The following is a 23,166-nucleotide window of genomic DNA, read 5'->3' as shown; positions in this document are numbered from 1 at the left end:
CGCGTTGCGGTGCGTTGTGATAATAGCCGATCTACAAGCTCACAACGCGTTGCGGTGCGTTGTGAAAATAGCCGACCTACAAGCTCACAACGCGTCGCGTGCGTTGTGAAAATAGCAGACAACTGCAAAAATAGCCGACGCTGAAAATAGCGACAGTAGCCTATAATGTTTATCATGACACGATCCAACATCTATAGCTTGTCGCCGTCTGTGTGTAATCATCATCATCCCCTCCATAAGCTGCAGTAAAGGCATTGACTCCAGTCGTGTTGAAACGAAACGTGAAGTGAACGCCTTTTTCTGTATCGTATCATAAGGAATAAATATAGTCCCGGGATGTGTTGTGTATGCTACATGTGTCTGTTCCGACCGTCTGGAACAAACTTTTTAAGCATTTTTAGTTAGCCAGCCAGCCAGTCTGCCTGTGCTGTGTGACGGCAGTGCGTTGTGTTGACTGACTGAGGAGGACTTCTTTGCTGGCTGCTAGGAAGTAGAACGGAACTTGGGCAGTGCGGTCATGGCGACATGCGTCACCTAGCGACCTGGCATGCAAATTACCGCGTTTAGGGACAAATTGCGTTTTCATATAAAGACCACATAAAAAATGAAAACTAAACGGCTCTTAGCAGTTTACAGTGAAGCTCGTTTTAATGTAAAAGGGGACTGAGCCATACAAGTGTAAATAGCTCGTTAGTGCTTCTCTCTAATCAATGAAACATCAAAGACAACAACTTGATTCCTGTCATACAGGGGAGGGGGAATGTTTTGTGTACACAAGTCAAACACAACCCCTCCCACCAGATCTCTTGTGATTGGGAATTTCAAATTTTAAATCCCCTCCCCTTTTAAATCAAATAGAATAGGGACAACTTCAGACAGTCTGAAATCAGGCTAGGTCAGAACTACGTATTATTAAATTAAAATAATTAAAATGAGTGTTCTGCCAATAATTAGGGGCCCACTTGCAATATCCTCGCGGCACACCAGTGGCCACAGTTTGAGAACCACTGACATATTGCATGTTGTTGTAACATAATGTAGTGCCGACACTAATCCAAGGTCATGTCCCTGAACAGTGTTCCAGGCTCTTTGTCCTGAACGGTGCCCTTCTCGTGATGCTCCTGGTGAGGAGTTTCAACATGGAACCGACGTCGAATCCTTGTGATGAGCTCCTGAAGCCCCTCAACACAGAAGAGGTGGAGAAGAAGGTATAGGGAGACCAATGTAGAAATAAGAAAGCACTCACACTCACATGCTGCAGATGAACTCATATCGTATTAACATAATCGGCCATGCAGATTAAAATAGAATTGAGTTATTTAAAATAAGTTCTGGATTGCAGCTTTAAAATCCCTGAAAATGAATGGCTTTCATGCAGCTCTTCCTTGGGACGTGGGTGGTCCTAGAAGCCTACTCCTCTGATTGCATTGATCAGTTCACCCTGAGGCACGCCAAGAGCTCCTGGGCAGAATTCTACAATGACACCCATGGGACGCTCAATTTTACAATGGGGCACAAGATAGAGTGGCCGGGGAGAAAGTGAGTGATAACAATTTTATTCAACACACAGAGCTGTGTTAAAACATTATTTGCCAAATCAAAGTACTATTATCCAGTCATTGAGAATTGGTCAATTATCATCGTATGAGAACATGTAGCATACTGGGTTTGTTTTCATTTGTTTAACTATTATTCTCAGTCTTTTTGCCATCAAAGTGAACCTGCTTTTTGTAAACTTTTTTATGCTTTTGTACATGCTTTTTTGCATTTCACACACTGTTGTCACTGTTGTCAAACTTCACATGACATCACAATATAATACCGGTAAGACGCTCTAAGGGCTAGAAGCGACCAAAGGGCGAGGTTGCGCTGAAACAACAGAGACTGACAAAAAATGTCCATATGTTCCATACGGGCTTAATGACATCAGGGATCTTGGCCATATATGGAGCTTTATAATATAAATGTTAAGACGGTATTCAGTTCCCAGTGGATGCCTCACAACTCGCTTCAGTGCAAGTGCAACCACACTTGAAATTTCACCGAATTGCACCTTTCTACCAAAATGTTGTTCAATTAATGCACAAACCTCAAATAGACACTTCCACCATCATAATCGTCAAAAGGGTAACTAGTACATCCACTGCACATTAACTGACTCATAATGCTACTATACTACATCTTAAGGTGCAGCGACTCTTGTGTCTACCATTATTTCCATAACATAACCAAAGGAAATAACAACACCCTCCGCCTTCGGATTGGTAAGTTCAATGGAAACTCCTGTCTGTGTGTGGGTTGTGTGTGTGTCGTGAGCAAATGTTCCACCCCAGGATAGTGGATGTTGGGGATACGATACATGGACGATATTGCATGGTTCATTCGCGGCGATAAGATATGATTCTATGATTTCAAATCGATACAGTAACTATGTAGCAAAAATAAATAAATAAGATCTTTGTGAAACATGTGGATAGTGCAGGTGTTTTTAAAGGAAATGGATATTCTCTGGCAAAAACTGTACATGGACATTGTAATATTTTAACACGCTGTGAGCTTGTGTATCTGCTATTTTTCAATAGTTAAAGCACAAAATAACGCAGTGAATCCTTGTACCCAGGGCCCAGAATTTGGTGGAACACCCCTGCTTAAACCCCTCCATTTCTCTCTACACACCAAAACCTCTTATCTGTTATGACGTGCCCAGAATAAGCACACCAGGATTGCTATGAAATGCCGATAAAGTATTCTGAATCAAACAGAAAGCTGTTTCATCCTACTGGAAAAATGCCAACCTTGTTTGAAGCCCATTCTTTGTGTGTTATGTAATACTGTACTTGCCTTCATATGTCTTGCTACTGTAGAAGAGTTCAACTCTGAAGCAGAAATCAGGTTTTTGAAGACATGCGATGAATGCCTTACACTGACTTTGAAAGCTCAGGTTCCTGATTATCCACCTCTGACTTATCTACTTGTATACGGTAAGCTCAAGGATCAGTCTCTTGATTCTTGACCTATAATCTAAAATGCAGTGTACAGTAGATGAGCATGTGTAAAGGTGTTGATTTTGACAGAATTTCTTTATTTAGTTTTAGTCATAGTCTTTTTTAATAAAGTGTAGATTTGCATGTGTACCAGTGTTAATTTTGTCAGGAAATTTGAATTTAGTTTTAGTAAAATATTTGTCATCTGAAAAGTTTTGTTTTAGTCAACTAAATATAAGATTTTAGTCGACTAAATCTACAGTTGATTTTGTCAACAAAATTTTATTTTGGCGGGCCTTGATGGCGTCGTAAGGCCAGATTTTACACTAAGTTCTAGTGGATCTCTTCTCCACTAGTCCGTCCCTAACATTTTAGTCTAGTTATTTGTTGGGAAATTGTCAATATATTTAGTCATAGTTTTTAGCCATCATAGCTTAGTTTTTATTTAGTTTTCGTCTGTGAAAAAAGGTAGTTGACAACTAGTTTTAGTCAACGGAATCAACACTGATCAACACTGATACAAATATTGTGTTTATTTTCTCCAGGTTTAAAAGGGAAACTACACAACATTGATCCAATTTACAATTTACAACAAGCCGAATGTCTCAACTTATCACCACCGGCACCATTCCTCTACAACATTTCAGATGGTAGATATCTTTCAACACTGCTATTAAGCCCATATCTATTATGAATTATAAACATATATGTATGTGTATATGTAGCCTAGTTCATTATAATATAACACTGTGCAATTATACACACTGACTAATGAATACTCATAATGCTTTATAACAATATTCATATCAGATTATAAAGCCATTTGTAATTACTTGTAAAGTATCAATGCATTATAATCTGCATATAGCACTGTATAATTACAGTCATAAGTACTCAATAATCTATTATAACGTTAAACATAAGAGGTTGTAAGCATTTGATTATGACTTAGGTAAGGTCAAGTATATTATTATTTCAGAATATGGTCACTCGCAAAAAATGTCTTTTCACCAGCATCTGTGGTGTATTATCTTTCTCTAGTTGTAAATACATTATAATACGTTTATAAAACATTATAATAACTGTTATAATGCATTATATTGTGTGATTATAAGTCACTATAAGTGGATCAGATCCATGCTAGAACAAACAAAAGGTTTCTGCGAACACCTCCAGGAATGATCTTTATTCAAAGCCCCAAATGACCACTTATTGTAACTTATAAATAATCAAACTATAATGCATTATGGCTGTGGTTGTAAGGCATGACAAATTACCATAATGTACTAGATCTGTGAGAATTCATTATACTGTATTATAAGCACATCAGTGTTAAGCTATTATAATGAATTACATGTATGTTTATGATGCATTAAAGACGTCTTCATAGATATGTCATACAATTATTTTTATAATAATTAATTTGTAGCATTTTGGCATCCGTACATTATTATCATCAGGTATTAACTCTTTCTGATCTTCATTGCATTTACCATTTATTGCAGATTTTTGTCCTGAAAAAGACCCGAGCGATTCCTATGATGCCATCATTCCTTCAGGTGGGCTTCTGTCCAGATGGTATGGCATTAATATCCCATCTCGTCCAGAGCATGGATCTGGAAAGTAGAGTCGGCCATTGTTCACACGCACCTATACATAGAGGGAACAGTGGGTGCATAACGCATATCGTTAAAACTTCTTTCTTCCTCATTACTGAATTCAAATGTCCTTTTAAAATGGGGTTTCTTTTTGCTTAATGTTTTATGTAAAGCAAATTGAATTGTCTAATTTTTTTCGATATCAATAGTGAATTAGATTTAGATTTTTCAAACCTGACTTTGTGTTGTTTCTTTTCTTCCTTACTGAAAACGTGATATCCTTTTTATAACAACTTATCATGTGCTATACAAATAAACTTGCCTTGCCTCACGCCTTGCTTTACTGAAATCTGAGCTAATCCCAGATGATTAGCTTGATGTTCAACATTGTTTTTCTTTTCACTCAACAGTAAAGAAACCAGCATACAGTTTAATGGGCCATTCACACTGAGCACTAGACTATAACTATAATTTAAAGTTATACTGTGTAAGTTGCTCAACTAGTGGTCAGTAGCGTTATAGCAAACCGCGGTCGCGTCTGCTTTTTTCGGTCGTTTTTCGCCGCGGACCGGCCGACCGGGCCTTCAGACCACCGCGTCCGCCTCGCCGGCTCGCCCGCCTCGCCACGCATCCGTGGAGGACTGGAGGTGTCTCGTGTCCTTCTGCGGACCGGCGTTGGGGAGTTACAGGCTAGACTTCTAGACCAGCGTAAACAAAGCTGTTGAAGCAAGCTATTTCCTGAAGAGACGTGATTGGCCGGTAGTGTATCATGTGTGTATGATCTGCAATGTGATTGGCCAACATATACACAACGTATACGGATGATGCAGATGACGTCATTTTGCCGCGAAATCCCGCCCCTGTCACGGCTAAGTAGAAAACATATAAAGAAAAGGCTTTTGGGGCTGAAATTAACGGAGTGGGGGTTCTAAAACTTTAGCGATTTAATAGTTAGGACAATTTTAAGATATGTTTTATAAAAAAAGTTACATAGTATAACTTTAAGGATTTTTAACTTTATAAACCTCTGAAATGAAAGTAATCAACAAACTATTAAATAAACAATGGTCAAAACATTGACAAATGTTATCTGTGGAACCAAGTCAAACTAAATGTAACGCCTCAACTGCTACAATTCCAAGTGCATGTCAGGGTGGGTGGGGGGGTCTCCAGTTCACATATTATGATTATTTTGGGGGGTCATGTCATGGCCAGAAAAGGTTGAGAACCATGTAGAAATTGGCAGAATTCCATTTCTCTGACAATGACAAGGGCACATGCCACCATGCTGCCAGATGAGGGGTGACATGCATCAAAAGCTAATGAACTGGAGAAGGTCACCCAAGGAGCACTGCAATAACCTGCTGCATACGCTACGCTGCACACGCAGTAAAGGAATGCTCTATTGCTATCTGGCTATCGAGTGGAACTTTTCATTATGTAACTGTCTTCACCAGGCCGACAGACCGGGATGACCCTCAGTTAGTGGTGTGTCGGTGTCGTGCTCATATTAGCAGATCTATAAGCATCTCACAACGCGTCACGAATATGACAAGGTTGCATATTATCGAACACTGCTGGACCGATCTCCAAATTGTTGAAATCGGATCCACCAGGCTTTGCATTTTGGCGTATAACTCTTGAACCAAATGTCAAGGACATTGACCCTTATTAGCCTGCGGACCCCCATTTGAAAAGATATGCCAGGGACTCCATATATAAGAGAAGATCTTTACTGCTCTAGCAGTGATTCCCAACCATTTTAATTTCAAGGACCCCCAATTTGAGATGCATTAGCCTACAGACCCCCATTTAATGGCATTTCTGTCTCCGAGACCCAAATTTATATTGTTAAATCAATGTTAATTTAACTCTGAGAGTGTACAAATGGAACCAAATGGACCTGTTAGTTACATACCCATAAGGGTCCATTTGGTTCCTAACTATCGTTTAGCTGGGGACCCCCTGGAACCGCCTCAGGGTTCTCAGAGGACCCCACTTTGAGAACCAATGCCTTAGAAAGCTTCCACTATATGCGATGAAAGTTAGGCCAGGTCTTTTTGACTGACTGGCCCCCTGCAGATGATGTCAGGTGAATGTGGGCATTGTTTAATAAAACAATAGAAGAGAAGAGGTGAGTCGAGGGCAGCAGCGCGGAGGGGAGGAGAGAGAGAGGGAGAGAGGACACAAAAAGCAGAGAGAGCGGATCAGGACAACAACTAGTGGTGGTAGAAAGGGAGACGGAAGGGGAAATGTACAGTATGTGACAGCCTGAGGACAATATAGGGACATCCTGTTCACTGTTTGATGCTGATCTCCATAGAAGGGTCTACTCTAGGCGATGGAGTCAGAGCAGGCCTTTTTGCTGACTAAACACGCCGCGAAAACAAACAAAAGCTGTTTGTTTCATTTTATCTTCTGTGGAAATGTGCTTATCGTATTAGGCTTGTCTGAAAATTTTATGTAAAATACTGTATGAATATGTTTATTTTAGGACATTGTCATTTTAATGATTTCTTTTTTAGTATAGTTCTATACTGTAAGTAAGAATTAGAAAGATTAGTGATGCTTTATTTTTGATGAAAAATAATAACCGTAACAACAATTTCTGACAAAATGTGTCTTACATACTGTAAAGTAGTTGCGTAATTGCATAACATGCACAGAAAGTACTATGCATAATATGCAATCAGGCCTCATATCACTGGCCTAACCTGAGCAGCTCTCCTATAGCATACTGATCGAAGCCACAGCATAATACCTTGTGTCATCCACGCCGATATCCCTCAGAACAATCTAGCTTCATCTTGACATTTCAAAGACTATGGAAATCCTCCAGGACTGTTAATCTAGTCAGCAGATATATTATTAGGCTAGCGTTTGAGGGCTTAAAACTTTGTCCACTTTTTCTAGGCTGCTTTACTTTATGTTAGCAGGAAGGATACCGGAATAGAGGGCACTAAGGAAGAGTGGGAACTTCAATGTAAAAGTGTCTATTTTGTCCAAAATGTTACAGAATAAAATTAGATTAGAACAGTTGTCTTTAGTAATGTAAAGTAGCCTATACATGATTTGAAAGTGCACCGGGAAAGTATAAATTATGTATTATTTTAGATGTTCCCTCAGGTCTTAATGGGTTAAAGATTTCAGAAGACTTTCCTATTGTCCCTACATGACCTTATTTATACCATTAGACACCTTCAGCTGCACCACGGAACAAATAACTTTAGTTTGTTCCAAATAAGTTCCATAAAGGTGCACTCGTGTGCGGTGGATGTGGTCAGTGGACCCTGAATAGGCCTTGTAATCATTTTAACTGTTATGAAGGCTGCCAATGCCATTGTCCAGACCTTACACAAAACGGGTCATTAGGTTTTTGATCACTGGCCAACTGGGAAAGACACATAGGTAGGAATCAACTGACACTGCAACTGACATACGGTTTTAACAGTGATTAAAGTGATAATCACTGGTATCTATTTATTTTTAAAGCCATCTCAGGAATGCTCCCCCATTTGTTCTATGTTGAATCAGAACCCTAGTCCCTACCAGACCGAGTGAGTAGTGATTTGCACAAACTCTGTAGGAGTACTAGCAAAATGTGTGTTTTAAAGCAGTGGCTCTCAATTATATTCGTGTCAAGGTGGACGCCCCCCCCAGCTGAAAGGTTTTTGGTACCCCCCAGAAGAGAAGATGTATGGAAAAAAATATACATTTTCAAAATCGTTTAAAATGTACATGCTTGCAGCGCTGCGCGAATTGATGTGCTGTGAGCTTGTAGATCTGCTATTTTTGAATAGCCAACATGGATAAAGAAAGGATTGGTGTTATGTAATGTGAAAGAAACAGAATAAACCCGGCCCACACACACGCATCTGCTCCAAATCTAATTTATTGACTCGTCAATAAATTACATTACACACCCATAAAGACGAGTGTGAAGGTTTATTCTTTTTCATCATGATACTTTCCAACCCAGCACCTCAACCAAGTGATGTGCATATTTTATTAGTTGTATAATGTGAAACATAAAACAAAACAGAGCTGAAGGTCAACAAAAATAAATAATGAATAATAATAACCCAGCAGGCCGGTGGCAGTTGAATGGAGAGAAAAGATGAGCAAAGTGGAATACTGCATACACTGAGAACTATGTGCCAATTTATTATACTACAAACTTTTCAAGCAGTAATTTAAGTTTCCCTGTCTATATTGTTAGATGTATTGGTAGTGGTTTGTTTCCTGTGACTGTTGTGTATGTACATACAGTTTTTGTAAAAATATGGTCCATTTTTAAAACATAAAACATTTGAATAACAATTAATACCCCTGAGAGACTGGTCAGGTGCTCCCAGTTTTCACTAATTAGCTCCACCCACCAGGCATCACAAAGGGTAAACACAAGCGCACACACAAAACAAAGACTTGAATGGCAGATAATGCCATGCATTCCATGTACAGTCATATAACACTAGCTGCATTTTCATGAAGGGATTCATCTGAGCAGAATTCTAATGTGTGCACTCTGTGTGCACTCACCCAACAATGAATTGCTGTGACTCGGGGTTGCTGGGGGGTCAGGCTGTATAGGAGAGAAAACAACACCATTCTCATTCAGGGGCCTGTTTCACGAAAGTAGAATAAACTAAGCTGGGATTTAAGACATATGCAGACTTGACAAAGCCTCCTCCATATAGCCTGGCTTATTCCGTTCCACTAACACCAAGCCAGGCTGAGAAGGGTGGGAGAAGGAGAGACTTTGTTGAGCCAGGATCGTAAAGCCTGGCTCGACAAGGCATGGGCTTTTCTTTGGAAAGCCCATGCAGTCGAGCATCGATTCCTTGATCGTGACCAATCACGGCACCGAAGAACAGAGCAGTGTTCTCCCCCCCCCCCTCCCCCCACATAAAAAAGACAGGCATGCTATAGCTGCTATCAGTGGTGAAAAAGTACTCACATGTTTTACTCATGTAAAAGTATCAATACTGCAATGAAGAAATACTCTGTTAGTAAAAGTCCAGAATTCAAAATTTACTTGAGTAAAAGTATCAAAATGTACTTAAAGTACAAAAAGTAAAAGTACTCATTATGCAGATATCCCATTTAAAGTTTTCAAATGTAGGAAAATCTTTTGAAAATAGCAGATCTACATGCTCAGAATGCTTTGCATTGTGAGCTTGTAAATCTACAAAGTAACTAGTAACTAAAGTTTTCAAATAAATGTATTGGAGTAAAAGTACAGTATTTGGATCTGAGATGTATTGTGGAGTAGAAGTAAATAAAGTATTGGACATTGGAAATACTCAAGTAAAGTACAAATACCGCAAGATTATACTTAAAGGAGTAGTTCACCACTTTTCAACCTGTCTTCATATAATAGGTCCTCACTAATGTTCATAATAAAATAGCACAATTTTTTTCTATTCAGTCTGGGTCTCATAGGAGAGCTGTCAAATCCTTCTACCGGTGACATCATCGTTTGACAAAAAAAATAATAATATTTTTGAAAGAAAATAGATTTTTATTATCACGAGAACAATGGCTTCCACTTTAACATTGCAACTTTTCAGGAATAGAAAGCCTGCAGTTTCTATTAGCTTGCATTTCCCATTGATGATGTCACCGGTAGAAGGATTTGACCCACCCACAGCTCTCCTATGAGACCCAAACTGAGTAGAAAAAAATTGTGATATTTTATCATGAACATTAGTGAGGACCTATTATATGAAGATAGGTTGAAAAGTGGTGGAGTGCCCCTTTAAGTACAATACTTAAGTAAATGTCCTTAGTTACTTTACACCACTGGTGGCTATAGAATAATCACACCTAGACAGGCTGTTATATTACTCTTATCGCTAACTTAATTGAAAACACCCTTGCTACATTGTCAGCCATTTTTTTTATAATCTCAAGAACTTCAGTAATATATTACCAGTGAGACTCCACAAATAGGCCAAAAGTTTGTTTTGCCAACCGGCATTATCTACCGACAGATTAGTAACAAGATGTCAAAATCGTTGAAGGTTGAATCTCCAGATATGGAGATAACCAACACATCCCTCCATATATGGAGATAACCGACGAATCTCACTAAGTCTGACCTCACAAGCCCCATATTTGGACACGAACAACATATAACTCCATATATAGAGACATAGCTGCTGACATCAGTATGACATCACACTGCTGACATCAGTATGACATCACACCGTACACAAATGACCCTTATATAAGACCGGCATTATCTACCGACAGATTAGTAACAAGATGTCAAAATCGTTGAAGGTTGAATCTCCAGATATGGAGATAACCAACACATCCCTCCATATATGGTGTGATGTCATACTGATGTCATACTGATGCGGAGATATGAGCAGGGCAAAGGTGTGACGTGTGACGTGTGACCGACGGACGGACGGACGGACGGCCGGTGGAGGTTTTGATACTAAACTGCGACCTGACGGTCGCAATCACACAAATAACATTATGAACTATAGTGACATATAACATGAGTCATATGATTCATGATTTATTCACTATTTCAGTAATAGGTTTATAATTAAATGTATTATATATTTTTGTATTTTTCATTTCAGTCTATATACTAACATAGGTGTTGAATTAAATGTGGAAAAAGTAATCAGTTTACATTTGGAGTCATTGGACTAACAGCTATTTCACAAAACTTGAACAAAAAGGCACATGGATTAAGAAATCTTGGCTGTGAGCCTGGTCTAGAGCACGCTAGCTTCATAGCTTAATCTCCATGGTAACTAAGGTGGGATAACTTTCATGAAACCGAGTTCAGGCTTAAAATACACTCTGAGAAATGATTCTGCGGCCGAGTAAATGGCACTATTAGAAAAAGTTATATTAGCTCAATAAAATCACTGAATATTGTGTACGTGATTGTTTGAGTTGGACAGACCAAACTAAATGACTAGAAATCCAACTGTTAATTTTGAGTTAGATGTACATATATTATTTGAGTTAATTTCGTGAGAATAAATTAGTATTTGACCAACTGATTTTATTCATGAATTATACTCAATTTGTTTTGGTAATTTTCCTTCATAATATTTGAGTATGGAGTACTTATATGGATCAATTTAAAAAGACCCTTAATTATTATTCATTCCAACTAAATAATCTTTCATCTCTCACAACAACCTAAACAATTGAGTAGATATGACTAAGATTCAAAATTGTACACAAGGGTTCATGGGAAAAAAAGGGTTCATGGGAAAATTCTACTGGAACATTCTGTCAGCAAACAGCAGCAGCACACATCTTTTTCAACAAGAGACCTGGAGAGTGTTTGCAAATCTTGGTAAGTAGATTTACTGTATCTTTGTGCATATAGGCTACACAAATGTACTGGGTATAACTTATGTTCTTTACAAAGGTTTGCAGCTAGTTAATGTCACAGTGAGGGGAATGTGCAAGCCCTCTAGTCATTGTGACTTTTTGCATTTATTACAAGCTATGCACAGCTGCATACAATGGTGTGTACAATGAAGATAACATGCACAGGTAGGCCTACATATTATCTACGTGTATCTATTATGGTGTTCAATGAGGATTACATGTGTAAACTTGGAAAAAGTATGAAGTAAATAAGCAACATGATTATACAGTATACCTTGATTTTGGTTTGGCCAAGTAATTATTGGAATCATGAATTGACTAAGCCTCACATGGTGTCAGTTATTTGAATTATCTTTTTTTTTTCTTCAGAAATGCTCAAATGACCAATTTACAAGCTCAAGCTTGTGAGCTGTAGATCAGCTATATCCACTATTTTTGAATATTTTGAAGTATACAATTATTATTATTAACTATATCCCTGTAAAATTGGGTTGCAGATATTAAGCATTAGATGACATGATGTGGTCAGCCAGCAGACATCAAGGAGAGTTGGCCTGCCTTGTTAGATGTTTACAGAAATGGTTACAGAAATTAGACCTGAATGTGACAGACATCTTGTCATTGTAGTTAACCACTTGTATACCCTAGCATCCCTATCCTGGGGGAAAATACCAGATCTACAATCTCACGTCTTCTTTTTTACTCTCTTCCCCTCATCTCTGTCTTCCAGGTTAGTGCAAAGTTCAGGATGATCACCACACTGAATCTTGAGCCAAAATGTATGGCAATGTTGGACTTCTATACCCCCAAACTACTGTCCATGTTCCAGTCCAAGAAGGGCAGTTTGGGCACAAATGAGTATTCTACTTCAGGTATGAAACTTTCATTTACTCTAACTGCTTTAATTATATTTCACCTGGCTAATGACAATAATTACTATATTAATTTATGCTAAACTCATCTTTATCCCCTGCAACTCTCTCTCTCCTGATTATTCATTTCTAAATGTATGTCTTAATAGCTACTAAGGACAGTCTCCCAGCTTCTGTTGCTAAAACTGGGTTGTGGAAACAATTGTATTGCCAAAGTTTATGTTAGTTTATGAAAGTGCAGTCATACTTTTTCTTTATTGTTCAAATAATTATGTTTCTATTCTGCAGAGAGGAATCCCCAATCAACGAACACGAGAGGTCATCATCCGATGTCTCGTCGACCATCTGGAAGAAGATAGTGTCAAGATCAAGGACTTTCAAGTTAGTAAAATAAATGTTTTGACGTTTTAATGTCATCGGGGATGAGACCATCACATGCAAAGGAACAGCATAGTGATATCCAGAGAATCAGGTTGTGACATTGGCTGAATGGCTGTTGCATCCGTTGCATGTCTGGTCCAACTGATTCAAGATTATGCCCAGGGCTGCATGTGTGGAGACAGCTAGGATTGCTCAATGTGTGTCTGTGTGTCTTGTAACATTTAGCCCGAAAGTGAGCTCTAAACAATTATCTTCACTATGTGTGCAGGAAGCTGCTGGTGCACCTGTCAGAGTAGAAGAGAAGTTGACAGAGGAGGTGATGATGAAGATGAAGATCTACCTGCTGCAGAACCAAGAGGACTCAATGAATGAACCTACTGATGTAGGTATTGTGATTAAGGGCATCACTGCCCTCAACAATCTTGGGGATCTGCTGCTATCTGTTGGGACTGTTCTATGCCTTTAATCTGAGATACCCCAAGAACCTCAGATATGGTCTTGAGATGTTCCAAAAAGTACTAGTTGAGTTGGATCCTGGACACCTTTCAGCCAAAGTTCAGAGACTGAACTTGTCTGCTTGCCGACTACTGTTCAGCAAGATGCTCTCAGAACGTGGGTATAATAACCTACTGAAAGTGGATTTATTGTCAAAACAGCATTTTTGCAATTGTATTTGTTGCTGATATTAATGTAAAATGTTTGTTTGTTTCTGGTGCATTCGAGTCATAAAGCAAACAGGTCAGTTTAGCATATAGACATTACACGTGTGCATATCAATATGTTTAAATGTTGAACTACTGTAAATGCTTATTTATTATTTCATATTCCAAGTTGTGATTTCCTTTCATGCCAAATGGCCTCTGACTGTCTTCTTTAATGTATTTTGTGGTTATGACTTACTGATCATTTGATGGGCTCATTGTTCTTATGGTGCATAATGTTTGACAGACTGCTTACTTACAGTATGCACAGTTCAATTAGAGGTACTTACATACAGTATTGTGAACATACACTGCTCTTTAGTAAACAGAACATTTTAAAAGTGTCAGGGATACCCCTTTCCTGATCATCATCTTTAAACACATTGTTTTTGCAGGCATTGTTGCATGTCATTTACATAGTAAAGTATGTTGAATGTTCAGACTTGATGTGGTGTTACACTGGTCAAAATTAGTTGATTAAAAACATAATTATCTGCATAATTATTTCATGTGTATTCATTTGACATCATGTACTCCTGGAGTAAAAGGTAAACTAAATGAAAGGGGTAAATGGTACTATATGAATTAAATCAATAAAAGTAAATGAATAGAGTAAATGTGACATATTTGTTTTGTTAAATCATACTCTAATATTCAATTAGATCTACTTAATATTTCAATGTATTTACTTGTAGTCTTTTGTGGCATTGACTGAATCATTTAATTAAATCTACTCAATTTCTTTAGGTCATTGTACTCAATTTTAGTTGTTAATAAGTACGTAAAGGTTTTGGTTACTTTTACTCAAATTAATTGAGTTTCATTTACCTGATTTCATATCAGTAATATTTACTCAATATTTTTGAGTGTAAAAATGTTTCACCAATAAAATTGAGTAGAGCCTAGTTTTTGTTCTAAGAGTGTATCCAGGTTAACTGGCGAGGCTAATCTGCCAAGATAATCCAGCTTTCATGAAACCGATTGAGCTCTGACTCAGACTTACTAAAGCCAGGATAGCTGATAAAGCCAGGCTTTATCCCTAATCTAGGTTTCGTGAAACGGGCCCCAGGTTGGTTCCTTTAGAAGTCTTGCTTTCACTATGCAGTTTGATCGCTACACTGGGTATAAACATCTCCTGGGAAAATAGGAGTGCTCCATGGCACAATCAAAAGAAGTTGTCACCCAAACAAGAAGAAGAGCTTGTTGGCTACAGAAACTGGTTTGGATTTAGACATGGAAGCGCTCAGAAATGATAACTAACATTATTATTTGAATGAAACTGCTGCAAGCCTATATGTAATCATACAGGCTTAGCCTTGATACAAGACTCTCATTACCAGTAAGACTCCCTAATCGGGAGATAAGCGACCGTAGGTCACTTATCTCCACAAATAGGGCAAACATTTTTTCTTCCAAAAACTTCCTGATCCATGTTGATGAGATGAGTGTAGACATACTGTGTAGTGATTTTCGTGATTTGAGGGCCAAAACTGTATAGGAGCAGCCAAAAATGTGTTTTAAAAATCGGCCTGTAGGTGGCGCTAGAAGAGGGCCATGTGAGAAATGAGGGGTGGGGTGTCCGCGTTGCCTTGGCGGACGAATAGGTACTGGCCCCGGGTCTCCCGGACGCTCCTAGCCAGAGTTACGGCATTTTATGTGAGCTGCAGTGGCAGGGGGTCCTCCACTGGGGGCGCCACCACTTTTGCATCCGTTCTGGAGCACCAGGAGTGGGTGGTCCCCAGGAATTCCCCGTGAGCAGCTCCGTTGGGGTGGTCATTTGGTAATTTTTGCACATGTGCTCATTTTTTACACTTGGGGGTCCCCCAGGGAGCTGGGGGTCCCTGGAGCTCCGGGGGTCCTTGGAGGTTGTAGTTTGGCAGGTAAGGAGTGTGTGTGCAAAATCTGGCATGGATCGGGGCAACGGTTGCGTAGATATGAGCAGGGCAAAAGTGTGACGTGTGACGTGTGACGTGTGTGACGGACAGACGGACACCTCGAGCAGCTTTCTGTAGTAAGTGCGACCTCCGGTCGCAATGACCGATGACCATCTTGATCCAACCAAGGCTAGCAGTAGGCTAGCTGCAACACACTAGATTTTTTTTTATAATCGGATGAATCTAGGGTTGCAATACCTCCCATAGGCAGCCAATGCATCAAAACGTTTTTTTTTTTTTTTTTTGCCATCTGATTGTATTAAACGACGTCAAACTCACCAATATTGCGGCTCTATGGAAAGCTTGGAATTTACTATTGCTATCTGCAAAGTGTTTGTTTCTGAAAAATCCACAGTAGACATGTTATGAGACAGTTTCTATCAAGAAATTGGCTTCAGGTGATTATTTGTTCTAAGTGCTGGAGTTTGGAAGCGCTTGTGGAAAATCGCTCAACGGTCCTGTGACCACCTGGTTCTAAATGACACATAATGCAGGAGGCAGCGGGACGTTGCGTAATAGAAGACAAGCACTTCCGAAGTTCAACACTTAGAAAATAAACCATGTCTGCTCGGATTTCTTGACAGAAAATAAATCATAACATATCTACGGTGGATTTTTCTGAAACAAACACTTTGCAGATAGCAAGAGTAAATTCCAAGCTTTCCATAGAGCCGCAATATTGGTGAGTTTGACGTCGTTTAATACAATCAGATAGCAAAAAACTGTTTTGATGCATTGGCTGCCTATGGGAGGTATTGCAACCTATAGATTCATCCGATTATAAAAAAATCTAGTGTTGCAATTTGCGGCTAGCAGTAGGCTATATGCATAGTGGAGATGGGTTTCTGATGCAACGCCAACCATTCACAGCCCCATCCAAACCGAAAATTGCTATCTGATTGTATTAAACAGTGTTAAATTCACCAACATTGCAGCTGTAATAAAAGCTTAAATTATCCTCTTTTAATCTGCAAAGTGTTTGTTTCATAAAATTCAACAAAGATATGTTATGAGCTTCTTTCTGTCAAGAAATTCTGTGCTGGTGATTATTTTGTGTTGAACTTTGGAAGCGTTCGTTTACGCGGCAGCGTCCTGCTGCCCCCTGCATTATGTGCAATTTAGAAAAAAGGTGCCACACAGGACCGATTTCCCATGAGCGCTTTCAAACTCCAAACACCTGCACGGAATTTCTTGACAGAAAGTAGCTCATGACATGTCTACGGTGGATTTTTATGAAGCAAACACTTTGCAGATAGAAAGAGGACAATTTGAGCTTTTTGTACAGCTGCAATGTTGGTGACTTTAACGTTGTTTACTTTAATACAATCATAGCAAAAAAATGCGTCTAAGCTCACAAGTGAACAAAGGAATAGTCTGGCTAAATTAATCAAATTAGTGACCAATCCAGACTTTTAGTAGTCTACCACCCAAGGTGGTAGATTACTACCCAATATGAAAACATTAATATGTGAAAACCTTGACAGCCTTTACTATAATGCATTTTGTAATGGAAAATTCTAAATGGAGAAATGCACATGGCCATTCCCGGAAGAACAATTTGATAGCCGTCATTTGTAACATTTTAATCCATTTCTGCTCGCATTTTAACATCATGCATATTTTAATAAATTAGAATACATAATGAGTAGCCATCCAACATGTGTTATGGGGTCAGTGTAAGGATATTTTCTGTGTAATGTTTGGGCATATGTTTATGGTGGTGGCTAATTGGCAAAAACATATGCATATTTCAAGCAAACACATTCATTGCCATTTTATGTTCAATATTATTAGTAGTTCTTTTTACAAAGCTGATATAATATTCTCATTTCCTGTACATCTGATCACTACAAAGGCAGTACCACAAGAACATGTTCTTTGTGCATGTAAAAAGCCAATATGGCCATGAGGCTATGAACACCTCTTGCCATGTTTTAATGTGCACCACTCTGCAATGAACTCATTATGCATGCAGTGAAATTGCATTAGAAATAAAGTGGCAGTAATGCTGAACTCACAGATGAGATCAGATTTTTCATTTTTGAAGGCATGCAGGAAAATGAATCCATTCATGCATACAGTACATCTTATTAAGATGCTGCTCATGGAGAAAAAAAAAAGATCACAAAAATACATATCTGTGTGTTGTCAGATTTCAATACTTATTTTTTCCACTTCTTCTGCTGACTTTCCTGTCAATAGCAAATGTGACTGGAATCTAAAGTAAATTCTTGTTGATCAATGGCACCACTCTCCTCATTCCTCTCTTTCCTTGGCTCTTAGTCGCTGGGCATGTTTTGGGCAGGCTGGCTCCTGGCACATTGGCGTGAAGATGTCACCTATGTGTAAGTATGGCCAGTTGTAGCTGAATTGCAGACTGAAAAAATAATTTTAATGGGGAGCAACTGGGGTAGCAATGAGAGGTCACCAAAAGGGCTATATACAGAACCATGTTACGTCCACAGTGGTGTTCTGTGGAGGGCCAATGGGGCCAGACAGTCTTCCTGTAATGACAAGCTAGGACCGCCTATGGCCATCCTGAGGAGTCAAATACATGTAATTTTGGGGGGTCCTTGACATGAAAAAGTTTGAGAACCACTGATTTAGAAGAAGGATTTAGAAGACATTTGGAATCGGGTCAAATTCTTTTTAAAAAATAGCAGATCTACGACTACAAGCTTGCAGCGCTGCACTCTGTAATGGTTAAAGTGGATAAAATCTAAAGCGACAAGACACCTTCCCAAAATTGGTATGCAATAGTTTAAGTGGTTAAAGCTGCCTCAAAGAACCATGAAAAATGGTTCTTTGAAAAAGAAAGGGTTTTCTAGAATCAGGCTGGAAGCCTGAACATGAAAAAACATTCTCTAAATAAATTAGTTTTTATTAGCTGATGGTTCTTTATGGAACCCTATAGCATTTTAAAGAACCATTTAAGAACATATTTTTTCTGTGTGTAAATGCATTGCAGCTTGGAAACATCGCAGAAGTGGGTCAGAACAAGCTGTAATTGAAGTCATGGATACCGACGGTGGTTTAGATTGTGTCACCAGACATCTTACATTGGCCAAAGTAGACCAGGCATTTCCATTGCTTTAGAATTCACATCTGGCATAATTATCTTTGTACCGATTCCTGGCCTACGTCCTTGACCTTCAGAAGGCTGCATTTGTCACAGGGATTTGTTTCACACATATCAAAAATTTAATTAATAGATACAACTGATGTCCGATACAGCTGAAGTTATAATATCAGAAATGCTACTGTTGTGTCACAGAATGTACTAGTGTATGTATAAATCTCTCTCTCTCTCTCTCGCGCTCTCGCTCTCTCTCTCTCTCTCTCTCTCTCTCTCTCTCTCTCTGTAGTTGTTTAAACTTAACTTATCATGCTAGAGTCCATTCAAAAATATACTGCAATGTTTTTGGAGATTTGAGGTGGAGACTGTCAGCCGTCATGGTAGCCCTCTGAGAGCTGCCTTATCTCCACACTGGCTGTGATGTCTCTGCACAGTCTGCAGTAGTTAGATACAATATGAGATCTCATTCATTCTGGGTATATCTTAGCGGGCAATCTTAGGTTTCAGCTTCTTTTTGGTAGTTTCGACTTTGTTAATGTTTGACTGGATTTTGAAACTTGGAAGCTCTATTCTTAGCTCACCCAGAGCAGCTTCAGTAATGAGGATGAATTTTCATCCAGATTAGTGCTCATGTCTGCTCTATAATCCTAGCTCTGACACCAGTTAGAAATGTTGCATTGTGTGTGCGTGTGCGTGTGCGTGTGCGTGTGTGTGTGTGTGTGTGTGTGTGCGTGTGTGTGTGCAAACCCCATACTTTACAGATGGTCCATTAAGGTTATTTGAATTCTATTTTTATGTCTGTGCGTCAAAACGAAACAAGAGGATGGATTTTAATCACTCGTTTATGCTCACAGATATGCATAATGACATCACGATGCCTGACATGTACTGTATGTTGTAACACTGAAATGGACATCACTATGAATGAATGACATACAAGGTGACACTGGATTAATAGGTCAGCATGATGAATGAAGTGGTAAGGCTTTTATAAATAAACACACACATACACACAACAAATGTATTTGCATTTGCGGAATATCTCTTTAAAGCGTGGGATAGGAGGAGAAGGGTGACTTATAGATGAACCTATAGATGAATTTAAATGTTTACCTTTATTCTATGTGCAGGCCATATGAAGATACTGTATGTATTTATGTATTTAGCTGTCGGCGGAATTTGCACTGGAATGTCTGTTTTTCTTACAGTATGTATTTGATGTGTCTGATAATCCTATATAGGATGGGGTCAAATATTTGTCCAGCCACAGGAATAAAATATTCATTCACGCACGCACGCACGCACGCACGCACGCACACAGGTACATGCATACATGGGGTGCAACGGTTTACAAAATTCACGGTTTGGTTCGGTTCGATATTTTGGTGTTATGGTTCGATACAAAAAATAAACAGAATATTTTTTGTTTTAACTTTGAACAATACTGTACCCAACCTCTAGGGTAGTGGTTCTCTAAGTGGGCTCTGCGGACCCCTAGGGGTCCTTGAGGGGGTTCCAGGGGAATGTGGATGTGGAGTGGGTTCGGTACAGGGTCATTTGGTTCGGTACACCCTCGTATTGAACGGTTCCATATCGATACATGGATTGTTGCACCCCTAATACACACACACAAACACACGCACACAAAAAATATACTCCTTCGCTGTCGGTCGGATACCTCATATTTCCAAAACGTACTTTTCTGTGTATACTGTAGTATGATCAATTCGTATACAGGGCATTAAAAAAAGTATTTCCCGCCTGACAGCAGCCATATCGTCGTTGTCGGGCGGAAACCTCGTATCTCCAAGTTTCAAATATGTACGTACTTTCGCAAAGTAAAGCCCTGCTTCATAATACAAGGCCGTCGCAAAAAAGTAGTGAAAACAGCCGATCTACAAGCGCACGTGTGCTTGTAGAACGGCTGTTTTCACTCATTTAAATCATTTTTAAAATGATAAATGCAAAACGGATTTGGACATACACGTTTTCCACCCGACAACGACGATAAACTGTATGCAGGATGAGTTATCTATAGGAAGGCAGGAAGGTGTTACAGTAGATGAATTTTGAGACAGTCATTTCTAGCCATGAAAGATAAGGTCCTGGCATGCAGCACCACGCTCTCTCCACTCTCTCCTCTCTCTCTCTCTCTCTTAATCCTAACATGAATCTATTTTTGGGTCCCAGCCATTATGCAGGCCCAAAGGGAGAGGCAATGGGATGGGTGACAGCAGCGTGACGGCTTGCGTCAGACACAGTCCCAGCGGTTTACCCCTTGCTGCATCACGCTGCAAGCATGCTTGTTATCAGTGGTGGAAAGAGTACTCGCATGTCTTACTTAAAAGTATCAATACTGCAATGTGGAAATAGGCCTACTCTGTTACAAGTAATAGTCCGGAATTATAAATTTACTTGAGTAGGTAAAGTATACACATATTGGTATCAAAATGTACTTAAAGGACCACCTCGCCTCTGGTCATTTGATGCAAAATGCATCATATGACCAGTTGTAGCATGCTGAAATACTAAAATATCTAAAAACACAGATTGAACACAAAAAATAACTCAGGATTGTGTTGATCGTGTCCCAAACAACAATAAAATAACACCTGGTTGTCTCAGAGGTGAGGTGGTCCTTTAAACAGCTACTTAGTAAGTAAAAGTACTCATTATGCATGAATGTTCCATTTCAAGTTTTCAAATGTATAAAAATCCTTTGAAAATAGCAGATCTACAAGCTCAAACATCAGAGCTTCTTAATACGGCACAGTTAAGAAGCAGGAGTTAAGCAATTAATCTGGCTGGTCGAGTCTTCATTGTGACGTCAGAACAGGTCAGCTATATCCATATCTCAGTCTGTGAGGTCAGATAAAGGTATTGGCCAGCTCCATATATGGAGATGTCTTGGCCATACTGTATATGGTGCGTGACATGAGCCTTATTCCGTGAGGTCAGTTGTAGAGGTATTAGCCAGCTCCATATATGGAGATGTCTTGGCCATATATGGAGCGGGCGTGACGCTTGGACGGACGGACGGACGGACGGACAGACAGACAGACATGATTTGCAGGTTTTCATACTAAATGCGGCCTACAGTCGCAATAATGTTGAACAAAGATTTAGCAATATACTGTACAGATTCCAGCACCAGTGACTTATGTAACGTTATGTATGTAAGCTATAGTCACCATTGAAAGTCTGTTTCACATCAGCTATGCTTTTGTTACAGTAGAAGCCTCAGGGGCATTGACTCAAGACATAGCTCATGCTGTAATTTCCTCACATATACAGTATGTCTGGATGTAAAGAAACACGTGTGTGTGTGTGTGTGTGTGTGTGTGTGTGTGTGTGTGTGTGTGTGTGTGTGTGTGTGTGTGTGTGTGTGTGTGTGTGTGTGTGTGTGTGTGTGTGTGTGTGTGTGTGTGTGTGTGTGTGTGTGTGTGTGTGTGTGTTGAAAGTAGGGTGGCACTATGAATAATGATGTGCTGCAGTGTTTCATAACAACACTCAGTCGGCTGCTACAGAGTGTGCTTCAGTCAGTGTGTGTGTGTGTGTGTGTGTGTGTGTGTGTGTGTGCGTGCGCACGCACGCGTCTGTCGGGGTGGAGTTACCCATGAAAGACCCTGAAACAAGCAAGTAAGAACTGAGAGGAGGAAATCCGTAGACTAGAGAGATTTCCTCACAGTACCATCACATCTGCCCTCTCTCCATCACAGAGGTGGAAAGTAACTAAGTAGGCTACACTTACTCAAGTACTGTACTTAAGTACAATTTTGAGGTACTTTACTGGCATGGAGTTTTTCCAATATTGAATACTTACTTCTGCTCCACTTCATCTCAGAGGCAAATATTGTACTTTTACTCCACTACAGTTATTTTGTTACAGATTTTGATTATTATCACACAACACACTGACCACGTTCAGCCCTATATTTCGGCCATTTGAAAATAGCAGATCTACAAGCTCACAATGTGTCACGATCCGACATTTTGAACTTGAGACATTCTGTACATACTTAACGTATATTTTTATACACATACTTTTGTACTTTTACTCATGTACATTTTGAATTCAGAACTTTTACTTACAGTACATTGCAGTAATGCTACTTTTACTTAAGTGAAGAATGTCATTACTTTATCCACCACTGACTACTGTAAGCACTTTCCTGTTCCTAAATCCAGTGGAATAATAATGTCTCTGCCTGCAGGGAGGAGGATCTTGCAATTACTGCCGTCTTTCTGTCTG

At 39.3% G+C, this 23,166-nt stretch overlaps 1 protein-coding gene and 1 long non-coding RNA gene across 12 annotated transcripts in view; one reads left to right on the top strand and one right to left on the bottom strand.

The window, feature by feature from the left end:
* Positions 1-23,166, bottom strand: part of LOC308299483 — a 711,129-nt gene that overhangs the window by 459,217 nt on the left and 228,746 nt on the right. The gene's annotated exons all lie outside the window — the stretch shown is intronic.
* Positions 1,074-23,166, top strand: part of znf618 (zinc finger protein 618) — a 114,077-nt gene continuing 91,984 nt past the window's right edge. For 8 of the 11 annotated variants that reach the window (XM_080743881.1, XM_080743879.1, XM_080743880.1 and 5 more), the window contains exon 1: positions 1,074-1,208. The gene's annotated coding sequence lies outside the window, so the exon portion shown is untranslated. Of the gene's footprint in view, positions 1,209-1,439; positions 1,540-2,274; positions 2,982-3,529; positions 3,635-23,166 lie in introns of those variants that run through there. The other 3 variants (XM_080743875.1, XM_080743877.1, XM_080743876.1) reach the window with 3 other exon arrangements.

Source organism: Nannobrachium achirus (assembly GCF_963921795.1).
Source record: "Nannobrachium achirus genome assembly, chromosome: 15".
Taxonomy (NCBI): domain Eukaryota; kingdom Metazoa; phylum Chordata; class Actinopteri; order Myctophiformes; family Myctophidae; genus Nannobrachium; species Nannobrachium achirus.
The sequence above is the reverse complement of the archived record's forward strand: the minus strand, read 5'-3'. Positions and strand labels throughout refer to the sequence as shown.